This window comes from Paroedura picta, chromosome 10 (assembly GCF_049243985.1).
Source record: "Paroedura picta isolate Pp20150507F chromosome 10, Ppicta_v3.0, whole genome shotgun sequence".
NCBI lineage: Eukaryota > Metazoa > Chordata > Lepidosauria > Squamata > Gekkonidae > Paroedura > Paroedura picta.
Genome location: NC_135378.1, coordinates 69,902,786 through 69,914,827, shown reverse-complemented (window position 1 = coordinate 69,914,827; position 12,042 = coordinate 69,902,786). Strand labels below are relative to the sequence as shown.

At 44.3% G+C, this 12,042-nt stretch overlaps 1 long non-coding RNA gene across 2 annotated transcripts in view; it reads left to right on the top strand.

The window, feature by feature from the left end:
* The first annotated feature begins 354 nt into the window (after positions 1-354).
* Positions 355-12,042, top strand: part of LOC143819907 (uncharacterized) — a 71,171-nt gene continuing 59,483 nt past the window's right edge. The window contains exon 1 of one of the 2 annotated variants that reach the window (XR_013225144.1): positions 355-474. This is a non-coding gene — a long non-coding RNA (uncharacterized LOC143819907). Of the gene's footprint in view, positions 475-597; positions 643-12,042 lie in introns of those variants that run through there. The other variant, XR_013225145.1, reaches the window with a different exon arrangement.

Sequence of the window (12,042 nt, the reverse complement as noted above, 5' to 3'; positions counted from 1 at the left end):
ATTTACTGACCTTAGAGATTTTTTACAACCCAAAACAGTTGCCATACTTGTCAGCAAGAATATATACGCTCACACAATAACCAGGACTCACCTGCCTGACATCTCAGGCCCCAGGCTGTGAGCTGAAGAACCAAGAGCTCATTGGTTCCTCTGCATTGGCTTATGACTCACAGCTCTGACCCCGCCCACACTAAATAGCAGTAGGAAGAGGAGTGGGGAAAGTCAGCCTAAATGGACCTCAGGTGCTGGTTTAACATCACCAAACTACTAGAATGTTCCTTGTTTCTCTACTTTGCCAGTCTACTTAGCCACCTGATGTCCTTTAAGATTGACCCATCCCCCTTTAAAGTGAAAGTGCCGAGGACATGCTCTGCTGTTCAGTTAAGGCAGGGCTCCCCAGCCTTGTTGAACCTGTGGGCACTGCTGAAATTTTGAGAACTGATGGTGGGCTCTGCAGGAATATGGCTGACATGGGTAAGGAACCACTCACAAAATGGTTGCCGTGAGGGCTGGGTCCAATCATAACACATTTGCAGGTTCTAAGTGAAGCATGCTGCTGTGATGGAGGCAGATATTTCAGCATTGGTGCTGCCTACAGATGCCTCCTGGACTCTTAGGAAGCACATCCTGCTCCACTGAAGTGTGAGTCTGATTGGGAGGCTGGAGATAGAAGAGGGTAAAGTTGGGAATGATGTGATAACACTTCCAGGTGATGTTCTAGGCATTTCTCCTAGTCTCTGTGCTAAAGACCATAGCTACTAGGGGAAATTCTTACAGCATCACCGCTCCTCAATTTCTACAAAATGGAAGATTGGGGCTGGAGATTTCCCACTGGGCCTGAGCAATTGGGCAGCCTAGTGAAGTGGAGGAAAGCCAGGCTGCATTTTTGCTTTGGGGAAGGAATAAGTGAGCAGATGCCATAGTGCCAATGGGCAATGCTTTGGGGGACACTGATGCTACCGCAACTCCTCCTGAATGCACCTAGGATGAAGATTATATATGATTCAGCACACAACCTTAAGTAAGCTGTTTAAGTTTAATGCATTTGGCGCTTAGGGGAATTCCCTGTGGCCGAGTCTGAGAATTCTCTGATGTGAAATGTCTTCCTCATTGTACTTCAAACTGACCTTCAGCATCAGGTTACAGGTATGTCTTATCTACCTAAGCCAGGCATTATTATAAGCATTTTTCACTCCCTGTAAGCATTTTTTTTTTTTTACTCCTTCCTGTTCTGGGCTCCGACTTCTAGGAGGTACAGCTGGAATTAAAATGATCTCTGTCCTAACAATTTAGGCCAAAGCCAAGATCTTTACAAGCTGCCTGAACAAATTTTTTTTCTGTATTTGCCTGCAGCTGGAGACAACATGCTGAAAGCTTCTAAAATGTTTATGGGGAAATAACTGTATTTTGTCATGAGGAAGTAACAGCATCCAATAAAACCCAAATAGGAAGATAGTTTGCGTGACAAAGGACCGTGCAAGAAGCTAATAGCCCATGAGCCTTGGCCTGCATTATATAAGAGCTTATCCCTGCTCCATCTTTCATTGCCTTACCATTATGGCAGCAGGTACATTAAAAAACCCCAAACTTAGGCTTTATTTATTGGTTGGTGAAAACTAGCATAATTTCAATATGCCCTTCAGCGCTTTAGAATAGCGTTTATACATTGCTATTGCTATCTTTACATAAAGCCTATCAGAGTTTTAAATGGGAACGCTTTACCGCTTGCCTGCCAATTCTATTGCTGTCCTTGGGACTTGCCTACAAAGAACAGAAGACATATTCAGTAAATTCATCCATCTGATCTTGGTTCTAGGTCAAGCACCTCCAACTGGGAAATAAGATGAATCAATGGGAATTTCCAAACATGCCCCTTTAGTCAGCTCTGTGTTTTAGATGCAGAGGTGGAAAGACTGGCTATGAATGGTAGGCCAGTCCTCCTGTTTAAATAATATCAGTGTCGCAGTTACATCACTCATGCATAGAATCATAGAATCATAGAGTTGGAAGGGGCCATACAGGCCATCTAGTCCAACCCCCTGCTCAACGCAGGATTAGCCCTAAGCAAAATCACTTCCAAATCAACTGACAGGGTCTATACTACCTTACACGTTAGTATGATTATCTATGCATCCCTTGGGAGAATGTGTGGGGTACAACAGACAACTGAGTGTGCATAAGTGCTTGCTACACAGGGGAAGCTGTGCTGGAGCTCTTGAAACTGATATTAGATGTTGTTACTATGTATGCCTTAAGGCAGGGGTAGTCAACCTGTGGTCCTCCAGATGTTCATGGACTACCATTCCCGTGAGCCCCTGCCAGCGTTTGCTGGCAGGGGCTCACGGGAATGGTAGTCCATGAACATCTGGAGGACCACAGGTTGACTACCCCTGCCTTAAGGTATGACAACAGTTATGCTCTTGCATATGACTCAGTTGAAGTCTGATTGGACTTGGGGAACATGATGCAAGTTACTGGGAAGTTTTTCATGCTGAGTCAAATGCCAGTGCCTGTCTACGTGAGTTTTATTTCTACAGCACATAGTAAACCAGAAGCTTTCATCCAGCCAGATATCAAAGATAAATGTGTAGTACAATGGTCTTCTATATACCTTTTTTAGAAGTAAGAATACATTCCTGCGACTTCATGGGAATGGACATCTGCTTTTTTTTTTTTTAGGCAGTCCCAGGTTCAATCCCTGGCATTTCCAGTAAAATGTTGGTGATCTGAAGGACCTCTGCCTCTGCTGATCACAGAGGATGATATACCACACTGGTCAGATTGCCCCTGGAGTAGTGTGTTTACATCTGGAGGCCTCACTTCAGAAAGGATGCAGACAACACTGAGAGGGTGCTGAGGAGAGTGACAAGGATGATATGGGGTCAACCCCTATGTGGGAAAGCTGAGGGGACATGGCGATATTCAGCCTAGAGAAGAAGAGGTTGAAATGGGACATGATTGCTGTCTTTAAGTATTTCAAAGGCTGTAACTGTGAAATTGCTAATTTTTACTTTCCTGGTCTATGACTGTAATAAAGATATGTCTATGTCTAAAGGCTGTCACTTGGAGGATGGCAGGGAATGGTTCCAGTTGGCAGCAGAGGACAGGACCAGCAGTAATGGGTTTCAGCTACAAGTAGAACCTTAATGGCTGGTTGTCAGAGAATTTTTTTTTTCACAGCTGAAATAGTTCAGCAGTGAAATAGGCTGCCTAAGGAGGTGTTGAGCTTTCTCTCTTTGGGTTCTTTAAGCAGCAGGTGGACAGATGCTTATCATGGATACTTTAAGCTGATCCTGCATTGAGCAGGGGGTTGGACTAAATGGCGTGTCTTGCTCCTCCCAACTCTATGATTCCATGATATTTATCAATGCTCTGCCTCAGATAAGGCAACTAAAGTAAGGCGCTACAGCTCAGTGGTAGAGACCCTGCTTTGCATGAAGAAGCCCCAAGCTCAACCTGCATTTAAAAGGACCAGAGAGTAGGCAATGTCAACCAATATCCCTCAGACCTTGCAGAGCTACTGCCAATCAGAACAGACTATACTGTCCTGGACAGACCAGTGGTATGGCTCAAAACAGGACTGCTTCATGTTTTTGTTTCCCTGTTGGATGCTACCATATGGCACCTTTTCCACGCAACATTTTATCTGCTCAGCAAACATGTTGGAAAATGCAAGATCTGTAGCGGGCATGACTCAACAGCATATGAAGAATATTTTACAAGGGTCAGCAGAGGAGATGTGGATTTAGAGATATATATTTAGAATAAGAACTTTGTAGTACTTTCCAAATAATCTCCACCTGTGTCCTGATTGAATCAGTTGGAGACTTCCTGCTCCTTTGAGCATACCTCCTCCCTTCTTGCCTTTGGATGAAGAATGACAGTTTAATTAGACTCCTGGGGCTCTTTCTCTATGCAAATTTCTTTCAATGCTCAATAAAGCTACTTATTCTTTAAGCCGCTGGTGTTGTGCTCCTTTGCATATTTAAACTCTGCCAACATTTTAAAGAGCTGAAGGTTGTGCTTCTAAATTAGTAAACAAGATTATTGCATGTAGTTTGCAAGGTACAAGATGCAGATGTTACCCGGTTTAGAAACGATATTCTAAGAGGAGAAGCTGCCTCTCTAACAGCCCTGTAAGGAAGCAGGGAACCCTTCTTGTTATTTTCCACCACTCATGTTGCCATCGGCACACCAGAACTTGCAATCTTTTTTAAAAAAATACTCTTGAATCTTGAGAGAGCAATATTCAATTATACAATCAAGATGGTTCTTTGCTTTTGTTTGTCAGACAAGAGGCAGCCGAGGCAAATCAAGTTAATCAAGATGCTCAGTTTGATTGTTACCGATGGATTAAATGTGCGTGCTGTCTCAACATTCTCACTTGTTTGGAAGGCACATTCAACATTTCTGATTCCAAGCATCTCTGGGGTGAGGTGGGAGGAGGCTCTGGACTCCTAAAATGTTCCTGCTTGGTCAATGTCTGGACTTTGCACTGTGCTAGTGGAATTCTATTCATTCAGTTCCTCTCCTTCCATTGCTGCTGGAAACGTGCCAGCTGCCTTGTGGGTGGGTGTATTCCCCTCTCCTTCTTGTAACAATTGTGCTTCTGTGAAGGAAGGCCTCAGAAGTCTTCATTTTGCAGGGGACTTCAGCTTGGTTAGGAGTGCGGACTTCTAATCTGGTGAGCCAGGTTTGATTCCCTGCTCCTCCTCTTCCACATGCAGCCATCTGGGTGACCTTGGGCTCGCCACAGCACTGATAAAGCTATTCTGACCGAGCAGTAATATCAGGGCTCTCTCAGCCTCACCTCCTTCACAGGGTGTCTGTTGGCAGGAGAGGAAAGGGAAGGTGATTGTAAGCTGCTTTGAGACCTTCAGGGAGAGAAAAGTGGCATATAAGAACCAACTCTTCTTCTTCTATAGCAATTTGGCAAGTAAAGTAGGAAGGGACCATTTCCTGAGGACATTTGTAGTATCAGTAGAAACAGAGGCGTATTCCACAGGTCTGATGTACAACCAGAGCTTTGTTGCAATTAAGGGGCTTTACGCACCGGGATCTTTGTAGCAAATTGGTCACTGAATGAAAAATTGCCATTTAAAATAGTGGAATTCGTCGTTATGCATACCTGCCTTTGTAGTGGAATCCAGTTGCGTTTTGTAGCGTTTCCCACAGGCTTCTGGTCTCGGCAGAAATCGCTAGAAAGGAAGCGCTATTGCCGAGCTCGTCCCGCCCCTGGCCGTCAAGCAGCCAATGGGCAGCCGTTAGCATGCTCCCAAACAGTCCCTTTCCCTTTAAGAAAGGTTTTTTTAAAAAAAACAGACCCATTGCAACGAATCTGTGTTAATTCGTTGCAAGGAGAGACCCATCCAGCTGCCTGGTGTGTTTGAGCTGTCGTTTGATCGTTGCCACGCTCCCTCCGAGTGAAAAAAAAAATCCCCCCCCTCTCACGGGCCCGATTTTTGGCTGAATGAATGTGTAAAAAATAAAGGGAAAATACATCAGCAAACGGGCTTCTCTGTTCTTTGTGCTTACTGACTGAAGGGGAGGGACTGAAGCCGGGGAAGCCTCTAAACTGAAAGAGGCTCGCTGGTGCGTTTATCTCCGCTCGCTTGGAGAAAAAAAAAATGGCGATCGCTTCGCCGGAAGATCAGAGAAGAGAGCCAGGGGGAGGGACTTTGTAGAAACCGCAACAATGTTAACGCACAGGTCTTTTTCGCTAGTGTTGCAGATTGGTTGCAGGAGTGTATCGCTTTCCGGAGGGTGAATCCACTTTTGGGGATTTCCCTGAAAGCGCTACAAGGAAGCGCTTTTTGCAGATTGGTTTCAGGTGTGTGGCAGATTGTCAACGACGTTGTGCAAAACAGCAAATCAGTAGCGTTTTCAATTGGCAACCATTGTGCGATTTTGAAGGCGTGCAAAAAGCCCCTAGTTTTGGACTCAGGGCCATGGTGAAATCTTGACATAAGCAGAAGTCTCTGTCAATCTCTTGACCGCCCCTTATTTCTTGCCCCCTTGCTTTGCTGATGTTTTCTCATTGAGAAGTTTCTTTCTGTTGCGGAACTGTCAAGCCACTGTGTATTCCTGTCACTTCCCCCACATTCTGCTATTGTTGCACTTAAAACCATTTATTTTATAATGCCATGAAATCGAAAATGTACTTTATAGAGCTTTTCACTGAGAGGATGACCACCTTGTCTCAAAGAATCTGGAACAATTCAGAGGGGCATTGCTGACACTCCCCGAAGGAGGCCAAGGGTCCTTGCAGCCTCCGTTTCTCAATCTGTCATGGGAAAAGCTACACGCTCTGGTTCTCCCTTGAGAAAGGCCTTTGTTTCCATATCAATGGGGAAAGCACTTTTCAGTCACATTCTGAGGCTCAAAGGACTAGTTATAAAAGTCAGTCCTTCAGTTTTGCACATCTTTTCAGCTCTCTCAGGCATTGAGATTACATAGATGCATATCCCAGATCCACCCTGTTCTTGCATGGGAGGTGTTGTAGAGTATCATGTAGGCTGCACGTGCTCCTGCCAACACAAGAAGTCTGTACGAAAATAAGGCCAAACTCTACACATGATTACTTGGGTAAACAGGATTTACTCTAGAGTTGAATTCCCAATATTCCATCCCAAATCTCCAAATAATTCCCAACCAGGAGTTGGCAAACCTATAATAGTTCTTTATCCATCCAGTGTCCAGTGTGTCAGTAGGACTGACAGCTCTGACTTGGGGAATTCCTGGAGATTTGTGGGTGGCAAGGGGCAGGGGGCTCAGCAGGGCTCTGATACCACTGAATCTACCCTCCAATGCTATAATTTCCCCTAGGAGGTCTGATCTTTGTAGTCTGGAGTTCAGTTGAAATTCAAAGAGAAATCCAGGCCGCGTCTTGGATACAAAACCTCTAAAGATCTAGAAGATTCTGTGGCTATGAGATTTCTGGGCAGGTCATGTAAAGCAATCCTTCTCAACATTGTTTGTTTTGTTTTGGCTATGGCCCTTTTCAGGTTCCAGGGCCCCCTACAGTAGACTGACTACTTGCACATTGAGCAAGGCTAAAAAAGGCCTAAGCTAGAGTTAACTAGATTTCTAGGACATTTGACCAAAAGTAGCATATGCTTTCATATTTTTTTTTCCTTGAATGTTTTAATTCAAGCTCAGACAAAGGAATGGATTACATTATTACTTTTTCATTCCATTGAAAAAGGTTGACCTTTCTAGCAATTAATGACATCAAATGTATCAAAAAGTATATTTCATTGGTTTAGTATCAGGCCCCTCCTAAACCCTTTGGGCTCCCCTTCTCATATTTCTCAGTTTGCGGCCCCCTTCAGATGTGCCAGGGTCCCCCAGGGGGCATATGACCCCTGTGGAGAATGGCTGATGTAGGGGTGTTGACTCACACCAGGAGTGAGTGAAAACACTCTTTTGCTGTGTTTCTTGGCTTTGGACTGGCCCCTGCAGCAGCACTCATTTCTAGGAAGTTCAAAAAAATTGTTTGCCTACCCACATTGGGGCAAGCTGCTGGAAGGAGTTGAGAACCTTCTCCCTACCTTTCCTGCTGCCTCTTCAGTCTAAATTTCCTGGCAAAACTGCTGGGATCTTGGAGGATGAAAGAACCACTGAATGGCAGTCTAGAAGAGAGAAACTGAGTGTGGGGGAAAGGTTGAGTTCTCTAGTAGTTAGAGAAACTAAGAGATCCAGGTCTTAGACGCTCTCTGATGGTTTCCCAACAGTAACATCCTCAGTGTAATCTATCTCATAGTGCTGTGACTTGTGAAGATGAAATGGGGAAGGAAAAATAATATATGCCAACCTGAGCAGCTTGGAGAAACGGTGAAATAAAAATGCACTAGATATAGAGCTAGAAGATGTTATCGAATAAACCCTTGATTTATTATAAACTTTCCCCTTTGGAAGCTTGCCTTTTTCTGTGGCTTGAAGGTAAACAGCCCATAATTATAGTTTACTAACAGGGTTTAGATGCCACATTAAGCAGGTTAGTAGGTCTGTAATTCTTGTGATTTGTAAATTGGCATTATAACACTTGTGTTCTGGTCCCAAAGTGACTGGCAATAATCCAGACTTACTGGTTGAAAAAAAGGAAAAGTGTCCAGCCTGAAACCGCCAATGAAGGCTCAAATAAATCTGAAAGTAGAACAGCCTCCCTGAGTGCTTTGCCACTGGTTAAAAATGCAGAAACCAATTTTAAACCTCCATACAAAACACACACAAAACCCCCTCCCTGCACAGACAGAATTAAATGCTAAGGAGAAGAATTCTACCTGAGCCCTGTCTCTGACATTCCAGCAGATGTTTTTATTTTGCATGGAAAAGCTTTCATTGAGGCGAGCCCCTATTTGCAGTCTGAGTTGGTACAGTCGAGGCACAGCCATACCACTCGAATGGTTGGATGTGTGCTCTGCCCACAGATCTTTATGCACTACTGCCTACCTACAGGGGTCTGTGACTATTTTACGTGCTTGCCTGACAAAGAGATGGTTGTCATTAAAGGGGTCTTGGAAAAGTGACCAAAGCTAGAAAGACTCTGAGATCAAAATGCTTGAGAATCATTGGCCTGCCAAGATGCTTGTCTCTTGTTTGGAAATCTGTGTTTTGTTTTGGGCTCCCAATTTCAAAACTGTTGTTTTCAATGGAGAATGAATTCAAGGTCGGAGGTAGTTGTTTTTAACAACGACACTGAATTTGTACAGAACACACTCTTCTCTCTAATCTGCAAAAACATCTTACATTTCCAGGAGATTGGACAAAGGGGGGTTGATTTTACAGACCCCTGAAGCATGTGCTTTTCTGGGCAGGCGCCCTTGTTTCCATGGCTTTATACTTCCCATATAATTCTTCAGTGACTGACAATAAAATGATCTTTCCATTGAAAACTGCATTTGCCACCCTTCCTTGTTGTGCTCCATCTTCCCCTTTCATAAGCTAAAAAAGGCTTTCTTTGCAGAGAGCCTCCCCTTGCCTCATCTTACCCCATCCTTGTGACATCTGAAAACAGTTCATGTCAAGCATGCGCATGACTGCACGTAATGAAGCAGTCATGCAATTGCTGTGAAACAGGTCTTCACACTGAGCATCCACTCAATTAGTAACTATTAGGGCCATTCCGCACTCGTTGAAAATAGCACAATGGTTACAAATTGAAATCGCTACTGTTTTGCTGTTATGCACAACGTCGTTGACAATCTGCAACACTCCTGAAACCGATCCGCAAAAAGCGCTTCGTTGTAGCGCTTTCAGGGAAATCCCAAAAAGTGGATTCACCCTCCGGAAAGCGCTACACTCTTGCAACCAATCTGCAACACTAGCGGGAAAGTTCTGTGCGTTACCATTGTTGCGTTCACTGGCAGGGGCTCATGGGAATTGTAGTCCATGGGCATCTAGAGGGCCGCAGTTTGCCCACCCCTGGTTTAAAGAGTTCCAGGGGAAGGAAGAGGTCATGGTCAGGGGGGCTGGGGTGTAGGGGAGTCTAGAGATCAGTTGCCATTCCAGGAGATCTCCAGATTTTACCTGCTTTCTGGAAGCTTTGCAGGTATTTGTAATATCGTGAATCAGCAGAGGCAGGCTGGTTTCAGTTTCAACCCGTTTGCTACAATCTTTTACAGGATTCCCAATCATCCTAGGTCCTAAATCAAACTGGACTTGGGCAGGTGTTTGTTTTTCTTTACATCCTGGAACTTTTGCCTGGACTTCACGTTGTTTACTAAATATTTTGGAGTGAAGCACCAAAATGCCATTTGCTGTTCTCACAACAGAGGAGCTCAGGACTTCAAGTGATGAACTACATGTAAAGCTTTTTTTTAAAAAAGGCAGATATTGAAAAACAATCAAAATAAAAGAAATAGCAAAGTAGATATAAAAAGGAGAGTTGGCTGCACATAAAAACCGAAACATGGTCTATATAGCGAGCATCCATAGCAGGTTTACCAATGCCTGTAGTTTATGAGAAAGAAAATGAGAAGCTAAAGTCATAAAAGAGTCACCACATTGCTCCCATTCTATGCATTTCCCCCTCCTAAACTTTTTTGTCATTTTGGCAGCTTTTTATGGAATGGACTGAAGGAGGGAGGAAGGGAGGGAATCAATGAACTGCAGGGTATAACTTGTTAAACCACTGCTGTAGTGCAGTAACTCCCAAAGAGAACTACACCATTCTAAGCCCCTTGATTCCAAAGCTTTGGACTCAGCTCTGTTTAGGACTGGGCCCTTAGTGTATTTGTAAATTGGCAGTAGATTTGGGATGCGGAAGAAAAGACTTTTCCACACAGCACATCAATTGATTTGATGGCCTCCCGGTGACACCACCTTAAAGGTACCATTCCCCAGCAGGGGCAAAGGGTCCCCTGCACCCATCCTTATTGCGTGCCACTGCTCTGAGTAGCAGCAGGAGAGGAAAATAACTCAGCAACTTAATGTGGCACCATGTCACTTCTGGTAAAAACAACAACTATATTTTTCAATGGCTAATTTGGTGTAGTGGTTAGGAGTGCGGACTTCTAATCTGGCAAGCCAGGTTCGATTCTGCACTCCCCCACATGCAGCCAGCTGGGTGACCTTGGGCTCACCACGGCACTGAGAAAACTGTTCTGACCGAGCAGGAATATCAGGGCTCTCTCAGCCTCACCCACCTCACAGGGTGTCTGTTGTGGGGAGAGGAAAGGGAAGGCAATTGTAAGCCGCTTTGAGACTCCTTTGGGTCCAGAAAAGTGGCATATAAGAACCAACTCTTCTTCAGTAATATCAGGGCTCTCTCATTCTCACCTACCCCATAGGGCGTCTGCTGTGGGGTGAGGAAAGGGAAGGCGACTGTAAGCCACTTTGAGCCTCCTTCGGGTAGAGAAAAGCGGCATATAAGAACCAACTCTTCTTCTATCTATGAAGTATGCAGGCCCACGAAAACCTGGTGTAGTGGTTAGGAGTGTGGACTTCTAATCTGATGAGCCAGGTTCGATTCTGCTCTCCCTCACATGCAACCAGCTGGATGACCTTGAGCTCGCCACGGCACTGATAAAATTGTTTTGACCAAGAAGTGATATCAGGGCTCTCTCAGCCTCACCTTCCTCACAGGGTGTCTGTTGTGGGGAGAGGAAAGGGAAGGTGAATGTAAGCCACTTTGAGACTCCTTCTGGTGTCCCATGACCCCACAGTCAGAATAAACTGCTGGGGAGAGAGGAGGAAATCTGTAGCCTTACTGATGGATGCTACTTGGCCCTTTCCTGCTACAGCTGCCAGGTGATACCCATTGCTAAGATCATAAGCTGACAGACACGAAATACCTCACCACCATAAAGTACTGCTGTTCTGATAGCTATTACAACTTTGAACTACAGCCAATGGTTCAGTTCAGGCACTAGTTCTAACTATGATTGATTTAATTGTCCGTATTCAAGCCACTCTGCTAATTGTAGTTAGGATTCCTCAAAGCAGGATTTGATGGTGGTTTATTAGCCAGTTAACTGTAGTTTTGTGTGCAGGCCTTCTGACTTAACCCTGATTTATATGTAGCTTGATCCCAGCCTGTAGTTGTCAAGGTAAATTAGAATTTGAGTGTTAGCTGCGAGCTGATCCTCAGTTTCACAACATGAACAGGGTTTCACACAGTGTCTCAACTGAGCCTGTGTAGTTTCTTCTCCCTGTGCTAAAAAATTATGTCAGGGAATGGCTGTTGGAGAAAAAAAGAGTCTGTGACATTGGCATGTAATGATTTAACAAGACCATTTTATAAGTAGCAGGCTAAAGTGCTTGTTTCCTTCTTGTAAGCACAATTCCCATTAACCTGCCTCTTTTTCCAGCAAAGAGAAAATAAATGGAGCTCTCTAATTAAATACACGCTGTATGTACTACGTATGCAGGCTGAGAGCTCCATTTATTTACATTGTTTGCATGAGAATGATGATGTACTTTAGAACGCTTGCAATACGGACAAGATTTCCCTGCTATAACTTGCCAATCACAAGTATTTGCTCAATTGCAGCTAAAAAGGGTGATGTCTGTATTATATTTTTGACATTGTTGTGATGGGAC